General features: G+C 36.8%; 1 protein-coding gene across 1 annotated transcript in view; it reads left to right on the top strand.

The window, feature by feature from the left end:
* Window positions 1–17,491, top strand: part of tox3 (TOX high mobility group box family member 3) — a 51,499-nt gene that overhangs the window by 7,168 nt on the left and 26,840 nt on the right. The window lies entirely within an intron of this gene.

Genomic DNA, 17,491 nt, shown 5'->3' with positions numbered 1-17,491 from the left:
CCCTGCCTTGCCTACATCCGACTATAGGAAACGGATGGTTTATTAATATTGTTATATTTTCAAATTAGAAGAATGGTGCTTTTGATTTAAATGCCCAATACCCTTGATATTTAGAAATAAAGTGGCCATGCAGTATAATATTTGAATTGTACTTTACAATTTTGTTAACTGGGCAGATGTTTTTGCATAATATTGATCACAAAGTTGTGAATTGAATGGAATCCTATTGCGACAGACGTAAATATCGAGAAACAAAAGCTGGTAGATTTACAGCCCCAATATTTCCCCTGCTCTACATTTTCTAGTTGTTTTCTTTAAAAAAAAAAAAAGAAGTTTAAAAGCTGCATCCTCTCCACATGCTTTAAAAAGTCTCACATTTAAATGCTTTTTCTTATCTACGATGCTGTAGCTAAACTTAACCACATAAAACGGTATAGGTCAGTGATAAGAGCCTTAGTTTAAGAATTCTGTGATCTGTGAGACTAAGATTCTACTTAAATAAGAAAAAAGCACTTGCCTTATGAGAAATCTGCTAAGCCGTCTTTTCTACGCGTTACACAAATAAAAAAACAATGAGGCTGCTCTGGTTTATTTATCGAGTAAGGCTCAGTAAATAAACTCTACAAGTAATTTTCAAGGAAACAAGCATCTCTTACATCCTATGTGACATAGAATAGAAGTGAAACATAGGTTTGTGTTGTTTTTGTTTGTTTTTCTTATATTGTGTTTTTTTTTTTATGTCTTTGACAGCCCAAACCTTTTTTGTCTTAAAATATATACTCTAAAAAAGAAACTGAACTGCCTTTCCTCTAGATTAAGCAGTTTTCTTAAGGAGCAGTCGATCATTTCTGGTCCATAACTGTTGTGTCCCTTTAGTGGTTAGCCTGGCTGTTAAGACCCATTCATTTTATAAAGCTTTCCAGAATGTCAGCCATCTGATGTTTCATAGAACTAATGTCTCATTCTCATAATAGGCTCACAAAAAAAACTCTGTTTTTCTTTGAACTTGTCCTAAGCTCGTGACTCGTTTCAAGCAATGCAGACCACATACTAATGCCATCCTTCTCAGATGAGGGTAATGTTTTCCAGCTATGACAACCTAAATTTATTGTCTCTCTTTTTAGAGTGGGCTTTTTTTCCTTTCACTCTTCACTGGCTCTACAATTATTTATTTAGCTTGCTTTTTTTACTTGAATACAGAGGATGTTAAGATTTGTGATATGAAACTTGCCTACCAAAGTTTCATTTGTCATGATTTAATTTTATACTTCTATGTATTTGTAATCAAAAGTAAATCAGCCCATTCACAGAAATCTTCCTCACTGCTATAACCCTCGTACTTGTAAATGTTCCTCTCATAAGAATAGCATGCGTTGCAGGTGTGTAGTATTAAATGTATCATGGTGTGATTAATCCTGTGTATTTCTCCCTGACTCAAGCCCCTCCTGCCTCACACATTCCCATAATGCAGCTTGTTACCAGGTTGCACTAAAAGGGCTGACAATAGCAGCAGGTGTGCAAATATTCCCCAGACCCATTGGACAAAGAGCTTAAATAATGCGGGTAAACAAAACTTTTATTTGAATGCTCAAACAGACGGCATGTTGGAACAACTTGCTTGAGGGTTCAAGGAAGGTTATCTTTAAACAGAGCCTGTTTATGACATTTACTGCTGTATATGCAGCTGGAACATTTCTTCATTCTTCTGTTTTGTTTATTAATTACATATTCCAGCTAAAGTTTTAAAATATTAATGCTAGCTCCCAGATCTAAGTCACACTTGGATCATAAAATAAAAAATTTAAGGTTTGACTTGAGCTCAAAATATATAGATTTCAGATTGAGTTCAGGGACCTGAGGGAAGGACTGATCTTCTTCCTCTTATGTAATCATGGATGGAAGCAAGATGGTAAGTTTTACTTATATAAGTAAATGATTCATGATGTGGCATGGAAATTGATAGATGGCAGCTATCAGGTTTGTCTGTTTTGATTTAATGCCAGCATAGAGTAAGCCTTTAGAGCGAGTAACCAGCAGACCACAGCTAGGATAAAGATGTGGGTATTCTCCTGTTAAAGCAATTATCATGCAAAATTATTATTTGCAATGTTGGCCATTTCTAACATTATCAGAATTGGACTAATAGGTAAAATTGGGTTGAAATTAACAACCAATGTTTTTTTTTTTTAATGTAGTTTCTCTTTTTGTTTAAGGAGGCCGGAAAGCATGTTGTTGTGATGTGTTTTTTTTTTTTTTGGTCGTGTCATAATTATGGTAATTATTGACTCAAGAAAACCTGCTTTCTGTTGCATCATTTGAATGACCACACTAAGTCCAAATTCAGTATTAAACTCTTTAATTAAGATAATGGAGAAAGAGTGAGCAATTTTCCAGCTGTGTGGATTTTTAATCTTCTCCTCTCCTCCACCATCTTGTACTGCACACTGTCTCTCAGGAGGCTGAAAGAGAACTCCTGTTTTTTAAATGTGTTTATTATGTGTCCAAATTTATCATATGGAAACTAAAAGAACCGCTCATTGTTCTTATTAAGGTGATTCTTTTTATACTTGGTAGTTTTTAACCTTCTTTTTGACCAAAACAGTTCGTCTATAATTAGTTTTAAATCTCTGAAGATGAAGGGAAAATGGTTTGTTTATATTCAAGGTTAGCATGCACAGTTAAGGTCATATCGACCTAATTTATAAAATAGTTGTGAAATGACTTAAACTTGCCCTGAATTCAACTGAAAGTAGACATCTCCAGAGGTAAAACTAACATCAGCTCCGAGCGCTAATAACAATCATCTTATAATGCTTCTCAGAATTGAAAGACTGAATTATTTTCAAACTACATTTAAATGGGATCAGTTACAAAGAAGCACTGGATCTGATTACTGTGTTTTTTAAAACACACTTTCAGTGTTCTGGATTTTATAAGTATTTGACATTACTGTTTCTAAGAAACTAATGAAGAGGCCACATATTGTCTGGATCAACCTCTCTATCCTGCAATGGAAGAGAAACAGCTGTTGCTAGAAGAATGTGTTTGTAGTTAAGTCTTGCTTTAATGCTGCGGTTTGTCAGAAATGTACTGTTAGTGTAACTCATTTGTCTTCACTTTAATTCACTGTCCCCTTTCTTCCCTGCTTAGTCAGGAATTTATCACCAGTTTTTACAACCTCTTGGTCCATTTCACTGCCTGAAAAGTCTTGTGTTTGTGCAAACTGTGTAAACCTCACCACAAGGCACAACATGCCGAACTTTTTCAATATTGATCTAAGATGGCAATCTTTTCCTAACCTCGTAACCAAAGCCTTTTACAAGTCTCCTAGCTAAGCCGGAAAAATGATGATAAACATATTTGATTTGTCACGACATCTGCCAATAGGGTAGATTTTTAAAAATGTCCTGGATTAAAAAATAAAATCAAGAACTCAAAAAGAAAAAAACATTAGTTGACTCATTGTTCTTTCAACATTCTTTAGTTATAATTTCTATTAGTTACCTCTGGTTAGCTCAGCGTGGCTCTCAGCATGTTACTGAAGGAACACTGCTTTGAGATTTTCCATTTGATGAAGATCATAGTATTCATGAGGCTGTCTAGCTTTTATCCAGTTACACAATCAAAAGGAGCATTGCACATGGCCTCAGTGAAAGCTTTTGCCAGATAATAAAGGTGCATTCCCTGAAACCTCAGCTTGGAGTATGAGTAGGGTTCATGAAATTCTTGAGCCAACCTCTAATATTTTAGAGATTTGTGGTCGGGTTTGTTCACAGTGTGTCCTTGTTTGGTGTGTGTATGTGTTTCTGCTGGCTTAAGAACTCTAATATGTGGTCATACTGTGGGATGGCAGAAGTAGAAATGAGATCAAGGTCTGTGAAGCCTCAGCCTTGGCTTAGTTCCCTTGCCTGGACAGCCGCTCATGGTTCTTTCAAATCGCATTCTTTCCAGGGAAACTGATCTACCCTCTTAACAATGAAGGCAATGACTAGGGGTGTAATTTTGTAGTACCTGTCCAACCTTGGGATAATGTTCCTTTCTAAAATGAATGCCACCAACATTTCTCTACCCTCGCTACTCAACAAGGAGAAAGGAACTGAATGATCACTCTGTTTCAAAGACAACTGATTAGAATGTAAGGTTGATATTAACCAAGGTTAACTGTCTGTAATGAAACACTTTGAAAATAATTACACAGTGTATGGTTTTATGATGGCTTTTGCCTGCGGTCAGCTCTGGTCTCCACAAACTAATCAGAGAGATCCTTTTGCACCCACATGATTGTAGACTGAAATATTTATAGGGAAAATCTTGCCTTTAAATGTTTGTCACTAAAGGGCCTCAAATTCAAAGAATGCATGTCAGATGTTTTTATATCCTAAGATACCATAAAAAGGCCTGTTACAGGTATCAAGTTATACCTAGGTTCTAAAACATAGTGACTTTAAAACAGCTAAAAGTTTAAATATGTCGCCAAGTAAAGGTTTTTTTTTCTATTAGCTGACAGTCAAATTCCATCAGAGGTTCCTCCAGCTGTTCAGAGCAGTGATACACCTACATAGCCCTTAGCTTTGCACTGCCAGTCAGCTGGCTATAAAAACGCTCCTGTTGTATATTTTTACATGACTTTTTTTTTTTTATTACGGGTTGTAAAAAAACAGACTTTTGTGATGTGAAAACGAACAAATGCTTTTTAAGGACTTCATTTTGCTAGCTGCTGGTTCATCTTTTTTTAAATCATCGTAATTTAATCTTCAAGCTTATTTTTTTTTTACTTTTTTCATTTTAATGCAGTGTTTTACTGAATTATCTTTTGAGTCAAAGCGATCAAACTATGAGGATTCAATATTGTCCTCATTGCAGGATATCACGTTTAACATTACCGTCAGCTGAAACTCAGCTTTGAAAGAGAGAATATGTTCTTAGGTCAGAAAGTGACTGCTGTATAGTGACTCTAAAGACTTCTATGAATAATTGTGCTTATTTTTGTCGCAAAGCACACGGACAGTTATAATAATTGAAGTATATTGTATAGTTGGGTTGCTTAGACTCTAGGATGCATAGAAAATTGGCTGCAGCGGTGAAGAACCAGTCAAACAAGTCTCTCCATTGTAAACAACCTGAGGATCAAGGGAACACATGGTTAAAATAAAAACAGTAACGTTTTGTTTGTTTTTGTCCGTGCAATATAGTATTAATCCTCAATATCTTGGCTAGATATTCTGTTTGAAAACTCTTAATAGTAAAATCATTTTTATAGATGGTTCTGTGAGGATTTAGCTACCGGTAATCAGTGCTAATTTTGTGTTGTGTTGGTAGGCTTGGCTATAAACAGAGGTGCATAGATGAAATCAGAAACAGGTCAGTTGATTCAGCCATTGTCTGATGTGCAGAGGAAATCTTTAAAAGCGTAGGTATTAGGGCTGAAATAATTAATCTGACTGATCAATTATTGAAATGAACATCAACTAATTTAGTAATCGATTAATCATTATAATCATAAAACCAGTTAGAGCAATAATTATATCAAAATTATAAAAAAAAAAAATTAAATATTTTTTCATTTTAAGATAAAAGATTTTGTCTGTCAATATGCTGTAACCAGAACTCCTGAGGTGGAGAAGTTTTAGTTTCACCTGGTTTAATTTAGTAAAAAATGTTCTTTAAGAAACATTTTTCTGTCCGATTATTAATTTAATCGAAAATATAAACTACAGATATATCGATTGGCAAAATGATTGTTAGTTGCAGCCCTAGTGGGTTTATGATCAGCATATTTCCATTTAATCTTAATGAACATGCATGAGCACAAGTTCGTAGAGTCATGGTCAGCTTCCATTGTCCTTATATAGTTATTGACATTATCTAGCAAATAGAAAGCCACATGTATATCACTGCTGAAGTTTGCATACATTTTTAGCAGAGTGCATCCCAAACAGAAACTAATTAACTAATAAAAAATAATTGCCTGCTTCTTTCATTCATCACCACAGCCTCTCATAACAGGCAAGCTTCAAGCAAAAAGAACAAAGTCGTACATAAATCAAAGTAGTTTCCTTTGCCAAGCTAAAACCCCCTGGGAGGCACCTTGGTGCTTAATTAAAATCCAGAAGGATCATGTTTTAAGTGTAGGTGAGCGAGCACTGAATAACAATGACAAACAATGCTCTAGAGCATTAGTTGTGTAGATGGAAGAGAATGGCTTTATCTTTGATTCTTTTTTTCCTGCACAAAACAAATGAAACTGAATGGGAAAGAAGAAAGCTGTTTGAGAGTGATGTGGCAAAATTGATTTTTGTGAGTATTGTCTTTACTAACAAAAAAAAGCTCCAAATATGTCTGTGCAAATTCTCAGCCCCAAAAATACTCTAAAAGCCAGCGCCAACATAATGATCTTATAATTACACATTGAGGATTAGAATGGAAAAGCTCATTATTAGACATTATTTGATGTCTTACCCTTTCAGCTCACTGTTTATCCACTTGCTTTAGACCTTTCAGCTCCCTTACATAGAAACCAACACTATTATTTACCTCGATGAAGGTGAAAATGTCTTTAAAGCACAAAAGCTCTTGTTGAGGGATTTTTTTAAGCTTTAAGGGTAATGTGCATGCATATAATGCATAACATTAATAATTATAATAAAACCATAGAAAAAAATATTATAAGAACCCTGGTTTTCTTCAATTTCTGTCCCTAAATATATATTAACTGATTGCTATAAAGAACAAAACAATTAAATGTTGATAGTTTAATGATTATTTTAATCAATATATATATAAGAAATATTGGCTGGACTTTCCACCATGTCCACGTGTTATATAGTGGCCAAGATGGTTAAACTGCTTTTTCACCCATAATTAAGATGGGTGCATTTAACTACGGGTAAAAATGAAAATATGGGGGAAATTTTGGATTTAACCACAATCAACATATGACAGAAAACTTTAAGCAACCAGCTGGCGTATAAAATATGTTTTTTGCCTGGTTAGGAACAGGATGATGCTTCAACTTTAAAAATCTGAGTTTTTAAAGAATATTTTCCTTTATAATATTTCCTATGACACTTCTGCAAAACACCAGCGGTTTTTGAAATATATTATATGAAGATATCTGCTTCTCTCTCATAGTTCTCTCTTCTTTTTTTAATAACTATAAAGTACTTAGTTTGACACCAGGCTATAAAAAAGTCCTCTTTACATACATTTCAATTAATTGAGCTGTATTTTATAGATCTTAAGATATAGCATGTTTTATAGCATGTCAACAGTTGAAGTGATGTTTGAGTTTCTAGTTCTGACATTTCTCCACTGGATCTCTGCCAGAGATAGTTGATTGCATAACAGATGATTATATTTCTAGGGAAGGTAGTTTGAATATGAATTGTTCTACATTGAACAGTTAAGGCAAGCATCATAATTCTAATCTGTTTTGTCTCTTTGCTGGAGCTAATAAAAAGAGAAGCACATATAAAAGAAGAAAATGTGTGTAGTTGTCAGGAGGACAAGAAAAACCCTCTCCCAAGTCAAATCTACTCAATTACCAAGCTCTGGAGAGTTATCCCCAAGCAACCTTTCTTTGGGCTAATCAGTCACAGTGAATCACAGAGGTGAATATTTCAGACTCTGTAGATTTGAATAAAGACATCATGATTATTTCACCATTGTACTGTATCCCCTTGAATCATTTTCCAAAGCCATCAGATAGAACCTACTACATTCCTGGTTTAAGACAGAAGGGGGGATAGTAGGCAAGGGAGTAAAGCAAACACAAGTGCTGTCATTCAGTATGGGGAGCTAATTGGACCGATCTCCTTAGTGGAGATGAATGAAAAGATTAACTCTCCCTATGTGTCCAGTGAATCTCCCCCTCTGGCTCCAGGTAAATTAGCCAATGACAAGTTGATTGTGGGAATTCTATTCCCCACACCCACTTAGAGCAGTATTCAGTGCCTTTTAGTGACTCTGCCTGTTAAAGATACAGTTTCTCATTATATGTTTTCTTTTGCTCTTATAAATAAATGACTTTTTTCAGGTTTTCTTCACAGACTGACTAGAAAATATCATTGTCTAGCATAGGTCCAGATATTTATTAGCCACTGCATGCAAGGCATGGCAGTTACTGATGGTCTCTGAAGATTACAAACACCAGCAGAGAATTGGTATAGTGGGTCAAACTGTACTAATAAAGGCCAATGTAGAGTGATGGAGGAACATGTGCATAGAAAGGTGGAGCACAGCAAACTGGGCTTTTCATTGATTTTAGTGGTGAAACTCACAGCATGGTGCTAAAATGGAGGTCAAGGCTCAAATGCAGAAAATGTCAGTGACCCCCTTTTACTTACGTCTTGTGCCAGGGATATGGGATGAAAGTACTTTGAAAGAGAACTAGAACTAGGGGAAAAAAAGGGGGGTAAACATCTAGACAGAAAAGTGATGATTGACGGTGCACGCTTACAGCATTTTGCAATGTGTCATTTTCACAAGAATTGCATCTTTATTAGAAAGCCGTTGATTGAAATATCTGCTTTTGACTCTAGTCACACTGACGCATTATAAAAGAGAAAATATTTCACACCTGTGAACTTCTTTGCTACCTCCCCTCTTTCCCTTGTGTAGCGACCTATTTTCACACTTACCAGGCCTTCAGATTTCTCCTCTACTTTGATCTCTAACCTGTCGTTTTGATGGCATAAAGGCACAGTTGTGAATTATGACTAAAATATATCTATTGTTTCTTTGTTCTAAATCTCCATAGCTGTCAGCGCAATGATATGGAATCAAAGTTGAAGTGTTGTGTTCACTGTTATTCAAATCTGGTGTCCTAATCTGAGGAGTTAAAGTAACATTTAGAGTTTAAATACTGTTAAAAACACCAGCGAAGCACTAAGCCGGATGGCTGCTGTCATGAGAGAAACAATGACTGTAACTCAACAGCTGTCAGGTTTGCTAATGATGTCCTGGTGCGCTGTCAATCTAGCAGATGAACGGACAATAGTATGCCAAGGAGAAAATACTTGAAACAGCTAATTGCTTCTAAGAGCTCACTCAAGCATTCTGTAACTACTCTGTGTTCACAGATGTCTTTTCAGCTGCCGTTTCATTACGGACCTTTTAAGATACTGTAGACAGAATACAATATTTTTCTTAAAGGATCAAGTATTTATGATCGTAGGTGGATTACTGCAGCCATAGTTGACAAGAAAAAGAAAAACATCTAAGGAAGTAGCACAAAGCATAACATCTATATTTGTGCATTTTAATTATTTAGCGTAATTTGCCCCTGTCATTCTTTTAATCTTTGCCAACTTGTTGATTGTCAGTTTGGAGACACATTTCTGGAGACGAGCCCAAGAGTTTTTGCAGCCGGACCTCTGTCAGTAGCGCCAAGCAACACAGCCACAAATTGGAATGTGGTACAGTTCTGGGAAAGTGGCCAAGATTTAAATTAGACAATAACCTCTGCTCTCTCTATATTGCCTCTCTTTTCCAGCTGCAGGGCCAGCTATTTGTTTAATACAGTCAGCCCTGTAGTATATAATAGACTGATATATGAGTCACCGCTCAGCAGTTTGTGCTTTTCAGATTTATAGAGATTGAACAACGGGCCAGTTTATGCTTACTGTGGTGCTCTGTGAGGAGTAAAAAGAAAGAGAAACTTGCACAGCAGCTTGGAGAATATTGTCGTGGAACAAAACAGGAAGGCCTGGAAGTCTATCACAGGATTTAATAAGTTGGGTTACAAGGTAAAAACACTTAAACAGACTTCCAGCTGGTGGCACACGTTGCTAAAAATATGTTTCACAGTTCTCCAAAATCTTTTCTTAGTTTTAAAAATGAAACCCATTTATGTTTATCAATGCAGTTTTTGGGTAATAAGTATAATCACTTAACACCTCTGTCTTGATAATGAGTCCTGTTTTGGGCTTTTTTGGCATAATAAAAAAGCAAAAAATAAGAACACTAGAAGTTACTATTTGATCTCAGAGCCAAAAGACTAATGAGGAAAAGAAAATGATCTTATTCCAATAAATGGTTGATTGATGCATCTTTACTATCAATGATACAAGAGACTAAAAACATCCCTTTTAGAATTCTTGTTTCCTAAAAGAGTGGGTGACATATTGTTTTTGTTTACCAAATTCAATATATGATATAACAAGATAAGAAAAAGATGACTGCTTTAAGTTCACCTCTAAAAGCTCTTGACTGTGCACATTCCTAAAACCATTTATAATGAGTGCATTAACCAATAGTGGTACTTAGGAAATAGAAAAACGCATCAGCTATAGAGGAGCAGTGCAATAGGGGACTTCAGCTTTCAGTTTAGCTTTATGTGGATTTAGGTCACAGGCCTCATAGCAACCTCACAAATGAAGAGAAATGGCATTATGGTCACTAAAAATAAAACTGCTGTTTTTTTGCCAGATATTTATGCATATGATTTATATTAATATGCCTTCTTAAATGAAAGAGAACCTCTTACATTTCCAAAGAATAACAGCAAGATGTGCAGGATGCTTTAATATCTACATCTCTAAGACTATTTAGGGCTGTTGAATCCAAGTTGCTGTGAGTAAACAGCCCTTAGACATGGCTTAACAGTCAAAGGAAGACAACACAGGCAAGCTGAGTCTTTAAGATGTTGCTTCCTCAGCAGCTATGTGTCCATGCAACAGCAGCCTTTTTTAAGAAGCTACACCATGTCTCTGAAGCCCTATCCATCGCCAGAGCTCCTTTGTGGCCGTTAGCCAATGGCTTTGTACCCTGCTAGATCAAAGATGGAACCCCATTCAGCTTCTGGTGTCTTTTAGTATTTGATCTTAAGAGAGCAGAGCTATTTCAACCGCTTTACGAAAAAAAGCTAGCTGTTGGATACTGACCTCTACAGCATTGAGACTAATTCTACTCGACTATGATAGAAATATTAAGACATCGTTAGATTGATTTGCATGGCTTGAGCTTTACAGGGGAGAAAAAAACAGATTCTGGTGAAAATAAGTATTTTTTGGTGCATAAAATTAAAATAGATTGTTCATCATGGCCATATTCAGATATATATCTCTTGAAATTAAAACTTTCAACGTTTATGTCCCTTATTCCTTCAAACCTATGGTGCATATTTCAAAAAAAGAGAGAACAAAATGTGTCACTAATTTTGTCTTGACTCTGGGATCAGACATTTGTAAAATATTTGCACAGCAAACATTGCTTGGTGTGGCTTTTACACTAACAAATGGTATCAGCTCAGTCAGACATTTATGTTAAAATCATGAACTGTGAAAGTCTGATGAGTTCATAATAGGATAAGAATTAAGCAGCATATAAAAAGACAATAATGTACACAATTTCAACATCAAACCAAAAAAAGAGGGAAACTAATGTAATATTGATTGCCTAAGGGAATAAGTTGGGAATTGTTTGTAAAGATGATTCATGCTTTGTATTCCAGCAGCGTTTGGCATTTTAATAAAATCCTATAAAGGTCATTTAAATAAAAAGTAAAGATCGGGGTTTAAACATGAAACAATAACTGTTGTTGATGCTGGTAGAGAGATGAACCCAGCAGGGGAAGCACCTGGTGTTGGAGCTGACATCTTATTTGTAAATTTTGTTGATGATGAAGTCATTTTATCAAGTGTCTTCAGAAAAGGAAAAGAGCATCATTGTTGTCACGTTGTTTGTTATAATCAGCTGATGGTGGGAAAACCTTCTTTTTTTCTTTTTAACACTTTAATTGACCAACATATGTAAAGTTATTATTCAGTCTTTGTTGCCATTAGATTAACTGTAACAAGTAAAATAACAAAGAACTTTATAATTGTACATTCTGTCCATGTCTGTCTGTCCCCTTTAGTATCTGTCTCTATGACTAAATGCTTTGGGGAAAAAAATGATGTTTGATTTTAGGCTGTTTAGCCCAAAACAGCTAATTAGCAGATTAACATTGACATGCATTGTCATTGAGTGTTTATAGCATGCTAATATTAGGTTCTTGTTCCCTGAGTGTTTAGTAGTAGGAAAAGTGTGACGATTATAATTCTTTTGTTTCTGATTAAAATATTTCAGTTTAAAAGCTATTGAGTCAGTAGTTCTTCACGGTCAGAAATGCTCTAGCAGAAACTACAAGATATTGGGTTTGTGCTAAAAGTTTATCTTCCTGTAATTGGCAGCCTTTCTGCCTTGAATCAATGTATTAACCAATGGAGAAGAACTTACCTGCAAGCAAATCTATTTCAGAAGTGACAGAACTCATCAGTGCTTTATAACTCTGGTTTATTAATGGTTGCATTTAATCACTCTTTTACACTACGTCTGTGCTGGATGTATTTTTAGCCCCATGGAACATGCTGAGCACTCAGACTATAGGAAGTCTCTTTAACAGTCCTTCATGCAGCACCATAATGACTGTGGAACCTGGAAAAAACATTTTGCATATTTGCTGAACTGTGAAATGGCTTGTAAGTTTTAGTTTTTTTCTTTTCCTTTTACTTTTTATTGTTCAGCTGCTAACTGTGGTCGGATGTGCAAACTTAGGTTTATGCACTGTGACCAAAATATCATGTTTCTGTTCCACACTCAGCATTTTGTGGCACAGATGAACTACTTTTGGGTTTGTGCAGGGTGGATCCAAAATGTGTCATGTTTGAGGAAAGTCATAGCATCTTATAGGTCCTGCTGAAATTAAGTTTAATGTTTTCAAATCTTTATAGAACCTAATTATGTATGATGGGAATTTGTTGACTTGGACAACTCTATTGTAATTTTCTCTACACAGAGTGTATACAGACGTTTGGTCACTGGGAAGAATACAAACTTTGTTGAAGGAAAAATGTCTTCTGACGTTTCCAGGTTAGGTTTTTTTAAGAATGGCAAGCTGTGATGACAGTGTTTGAGGCCATGATGGTCGCTTTGGTGTGAGAGAAGGATAATCGGTGCACAGCTTGAACAACCCTGTCATCAGTTTGATTCAGATCCTATATAGGCCTCTCTGCACTGACATGGTTGCACTAACTCAGAGAGGCAAGGGAAAAAAAACGAGATGCTTACAGTGAATTTCCCCTCAGTGGCACCTTACAGTGTTGACAACCAGTAGTCTTAATGGTGGAAGACAGTACCGGGCTGGGGGGAGTAATGATTTTAGCTTTAAACTGAATTACCAATCGATCATCCTGCAGATCAGAATGCCGCTTGTGAGCCAAGTGCAGAAGAGCTACATTGCAGAGTTCCTACACAACCTGACTGCTGCACAAATCAAGGGACTATATCTAAATCTCTGTTTGACGCTGTGTGCAAAGTCCTGCTGAGTGTTAAAGACCTCACAATTATGGAGGTGGGTGCTGAGTCTTTGTGCTACATTGGGGTGTAAATTTTAAGCAGAGATTAATCAGAATGTAACTTTTTCAGTGGCTAGAAAGAGGTTTTGTGACAAACTCTTACTAACTGAAAACTAGCAGCAGGAAAACCTTTGACGGCAATTGCATAAGATAATACAAAGCAAACAGCAGTAGGTTTCTCTATTTATAAGGCCAGGCTTTACCTCCAGTGTGTTCACAGTCTTTTACTGAGGCCACTGGAGAACATATTAGCACAAGTGTCATGTTCCAGAGAACACATGCTAGGCTGTGATTACTGGGCTCAAGCTGAACTGTAAAATCACTTGTCAGCAGTTGATTTGTTTCTGGAAAAGGCTTGGCCTCTTGATTGAATTAGTTTGGTGGTTTTCAGTGGGGAGCGAAAATGTGTCCAACTGTGTTACACACTGACAGACGGCACTGATATTGTGACGTTAAGGCTTTATTTTTCAATGGGCATTGAAATAAAACAGTTGCATGTTTTTCTTTTTTTCTATTCTACTTCTGTTATTTAAATCAATTTAATTGGTATTCATCCTGCCATGTTTAAAACATGAATTTCAGACTTATAAATCAGAATTTGTAAAAACTGAATTATTGTGCAAGCTGTACGGGGCTCTTTGAGCATGAATTGTTCTGCTCTTTTTTGTCCAGTTCATGTTTACTGATAGGATCTGTGTGGTTACTCCATCATATTGAGGGTGAGATGGGGTCGTGTTGGTGCAATATTGCATTCGCCCTGAGGTTGAAATAATTTTGTTTGCTGTAATAGCTGTAAAACACCTTATTTCCCACTGGACGTGCTTTCATACAAATATTTCTGTGCAAGGATTGAAAAAATACCAAGCATTAAAGGCACTCCCAACTGTATTCTGAAACCAAAAACCAATACATGTGTAACTTTCGACTGATCCTGCTCTGTCTGATAATGAAAAGCGTATGTTTTTTTAATTAGATTCAGCGATTGTGCATTACATGTTTTGAGTTTAAAGAAAAGCTTTTCTTTGGATTTCCTAGAAATGCATATTCTTGCCATTCACTGCACACCTGCTTGGGGTTTTTCCCTGTGTGTGAGGGTGATCATGCAGATTCTGGAGTCTTTTCACATCAGGATCAGCAGCCATGTAAGCTTTTAATTCTCTCTGCTTAAACAGTTATTGAAGAAATATGCTGCTGGTGCAGAAAGAGAAATAAAAACAGTGTGCACGGCATTTGCTCTGCCATTTAGCCATGTCTGACTCTAAGCGCGGGCTCATTTTACGGAGAGCCTTTAGCTGTGAATTCACTTTGTTCATAAAAGCCTCAAAGCACCATATTTCTATGGCTTCACTGTGGTTTTCCTCTGCCAGAACAAGCAAATCAAAGTAAGAATCTGACATTTTGTTTTGTTTTTGGAACATTTTCCTCTCAGCGCAAATCCTAGGATTTGTTCAAAATGTCCATTTATAAAGCTCCTTCCATGTTGGCGTACATGCCGTTGTTTTGCCCCTGACATGGCAGCCTCTGCTCTCATCTAACTCATCACATCATTTTAATTACAGAGCCTTCATTGTCTACGCTGACCCATTTTACCGTCAGCTGCACGGACCCTCCAATCACACTTAATTTCTTCTGGCATTTGACTCAATCGGCAGTGCTGCAAACATGAGCTCTGAGTGCCCCTTTCTTCAGCACAGCCCTTCACCAGAAAGAAACTGGGAATAACAAAAACAATCTCCAATGTGGAATGAGCTTTTATGATTGATAACAGTAGCTGGGGAAATTTCGTACGATGTTAGTCACACTGTATCCAAGGAGGTTAGAAGCTTTTCTTAAACCACCTTTGAAACGCAGTAAAATACAACTCAGAAGAGACAACTCAGGGAGATTCACATCACTAATTGGAACTTGGACTTAACTTGATTGTGTTTTCTATAACGAAGCTAATGAGATTGGGATCAATGTCCTTGCCTGCAATGTTTGAATAAGCCATATCTCTAAGTATGATCTTTTTGTCTTAATGAGTCATCACTTTCTGATTTAGACACAAGCACATTTGTTAGGTTGTCTTAGGCAGAGCCTGGAGATATGTTGCATTGGTAGTAATTTAGATTATTCTGAGTGACAGTTATTGTAGGCATCAAATATGTGTGGAAAGCTCATTTTGAGAAGACATTTGACAGTACGTGATAAGGAATTGTCCTATGGATAATGCCCAATGTTTACCCTCCAATTTCTATCAAAAATGCCTCAATATATTCATTCCTCATATATCTGAAGTCTCTCAGTTGCAAATGCTAAAACAAATCCTCCCACAAAGATGTTCTCAGCTCTAAGCTCTGCTGTTGTTATGCTATTTTCCTCCTCCAATTATTAGGTGTGCATTTACATCCAAAGAGCTTTGCAGTAATGCAGCTGCATTTTTTCTAGTTGGCTTCAGATATTGAACTTTTTTTTCCCTTGTTGCAGAAGTGATTGAACATAGGTGTTACCAATCAGTTTTTCATGGGATAAACTAAAAGGTTTTATCTTTATTGATCTTTAGCTCTAAGGACAATGATTGACATGAATGTGTGACACCTGGTTATGGCTTTTTTAATACTGGATTATGGATCTAAAAGAGTTTGCTTTAAGATTTTGAAATTTTTTCTTTCTTTTGCCTAATTCTGGCATTGGGTAATATTTGGCTTTATCACAACACAACAGGATGACATGCAGGAAGACTTTAGCTGATTTCTGCTTTATTGTGATGTTTGTTTATCTGAAAAGCACTTAAAACAAAAAATGAGCTGTTCACATTTTTTTTGTTTTGAAACCTTACTCACAGCACCAGAAGGAGCAGGGCTTGCCCTGCGTGTAGCCTTATCTTGTTCCAAATCAGAACAATTTTCTAAGTGCTCGAAGAGCCAGGGATATCTCTAAGACTTTAATTTATTATCTAAAAGAAGACAAGGGACAGAGGAGCAATTCTGAGATAAGGCCATAGTAAGGTTAATTACCAGCCAAGTGGCTGACGTAACCCAGCCACATCATGTCTCCAGGTTACACGCAGCAGGAGAATGAAGGAGTTATAACAGTTGACAGATGTTTCTCATTGAAGCCGTGCAATGCTGCACTTCTTTGTCTAAAATTATTGATATAAACAATGTAAACCCCAGTTCTTAGGTCAGATGTAGTTCAGTGGGGCAGCTTCAGGCTAACATGGCACTGGAGGCCCAGCGGGCTGGTACCACCTGCTTCAGTAACTGCAAACAGAGCTCATGGCACCTCTACTCGTTTTGTAGCACAGTTAACACTGCTGCTGACTTCCCACTCTCTCCCTGGGGCATAGACTAATTAATGGATACCATTCGCACTTGATTAGCAGCACTTCTTTCTGTAATTACATTCTTATACTAACCACTCATAAGAAAAGAAGAGGAAACCATCATCGCCAGGGAAAAAAATCATCTCATTTAGCTCCAAGTTTGTTACAAAAAAAAAGGTTTTAGAGTGTCAGGTATACAGTAGCAACTAGTGCCTAACGTGAGCATAAAGGACATTACTGCATAACCATTAAACCTGGGTTTTCAGTAGGATCTCATGAAGATGTAACCTCACCACGATTCTGTCTTTCCTGAGCTGTGCAGGGTGTTTGCTTTTCTCACTCTTACAGAGGTGCATTGTGCTCCTGGGCCCAGCTGCTGGCCCATAATTCTTCATTCTATTTCCCATTGTTCCTATCTGTCAGCGCAGTTGTGTCTCAGAAGAAACAAAGTGGCTGCCATTTTGCCAGCAGGCCATGTGTGGGTTGGGAGGGGCGGGGACATGTTGTGGAAACGTGTTATTTCTTTCTAAACTACAGGGTTTTAATAGCTTATCAGCTGCCTTAAATACTACCACTTCTTTACACTACCAAACACACAAACTATCCATTGTTTCTTACACTTCCATTTGATGCATGTGGGCAGTGATGTTTTAAAGGGATTTCTGTGTCAGCGATTCTGCATGAATTTGAGTTTAATACAATGATAAACCTAGCTATCTCTGACCAACAGTGTACCCCTCCCCTCAACCTCTTTATTTCCCTCCTCCCATACGTTATGTGAAGTTAATAACCTGTCACTGCATCCTGATACTTGGCTTTGTCATGCAAACATATCCTTAATTGCCATCCC

This window comes from Cyprinodon variegatus, unplaced genomic scaffold, assembly GCF_000732505.1.
Source record: "Cyprinodon variegatus isolate N-32 unplaced genomic scaffold, C_variegatus-1.0 Scaffold220, whole genome shotgun sequence".
Classification (NCBI taxonomy): domain Eukaryota; kingdom Metazoa; phylum Chordata; class Actinopteri; order Cyprinodontiformes; family Cyprinodontidae; genus Cyprinodon; species Cyprinodon variegatus.
The sequence above is the reverse complement of the archived record's forward strand: the minus strand, read 5'-3'. Positions and strand labels throughout refer to the sequence as shown.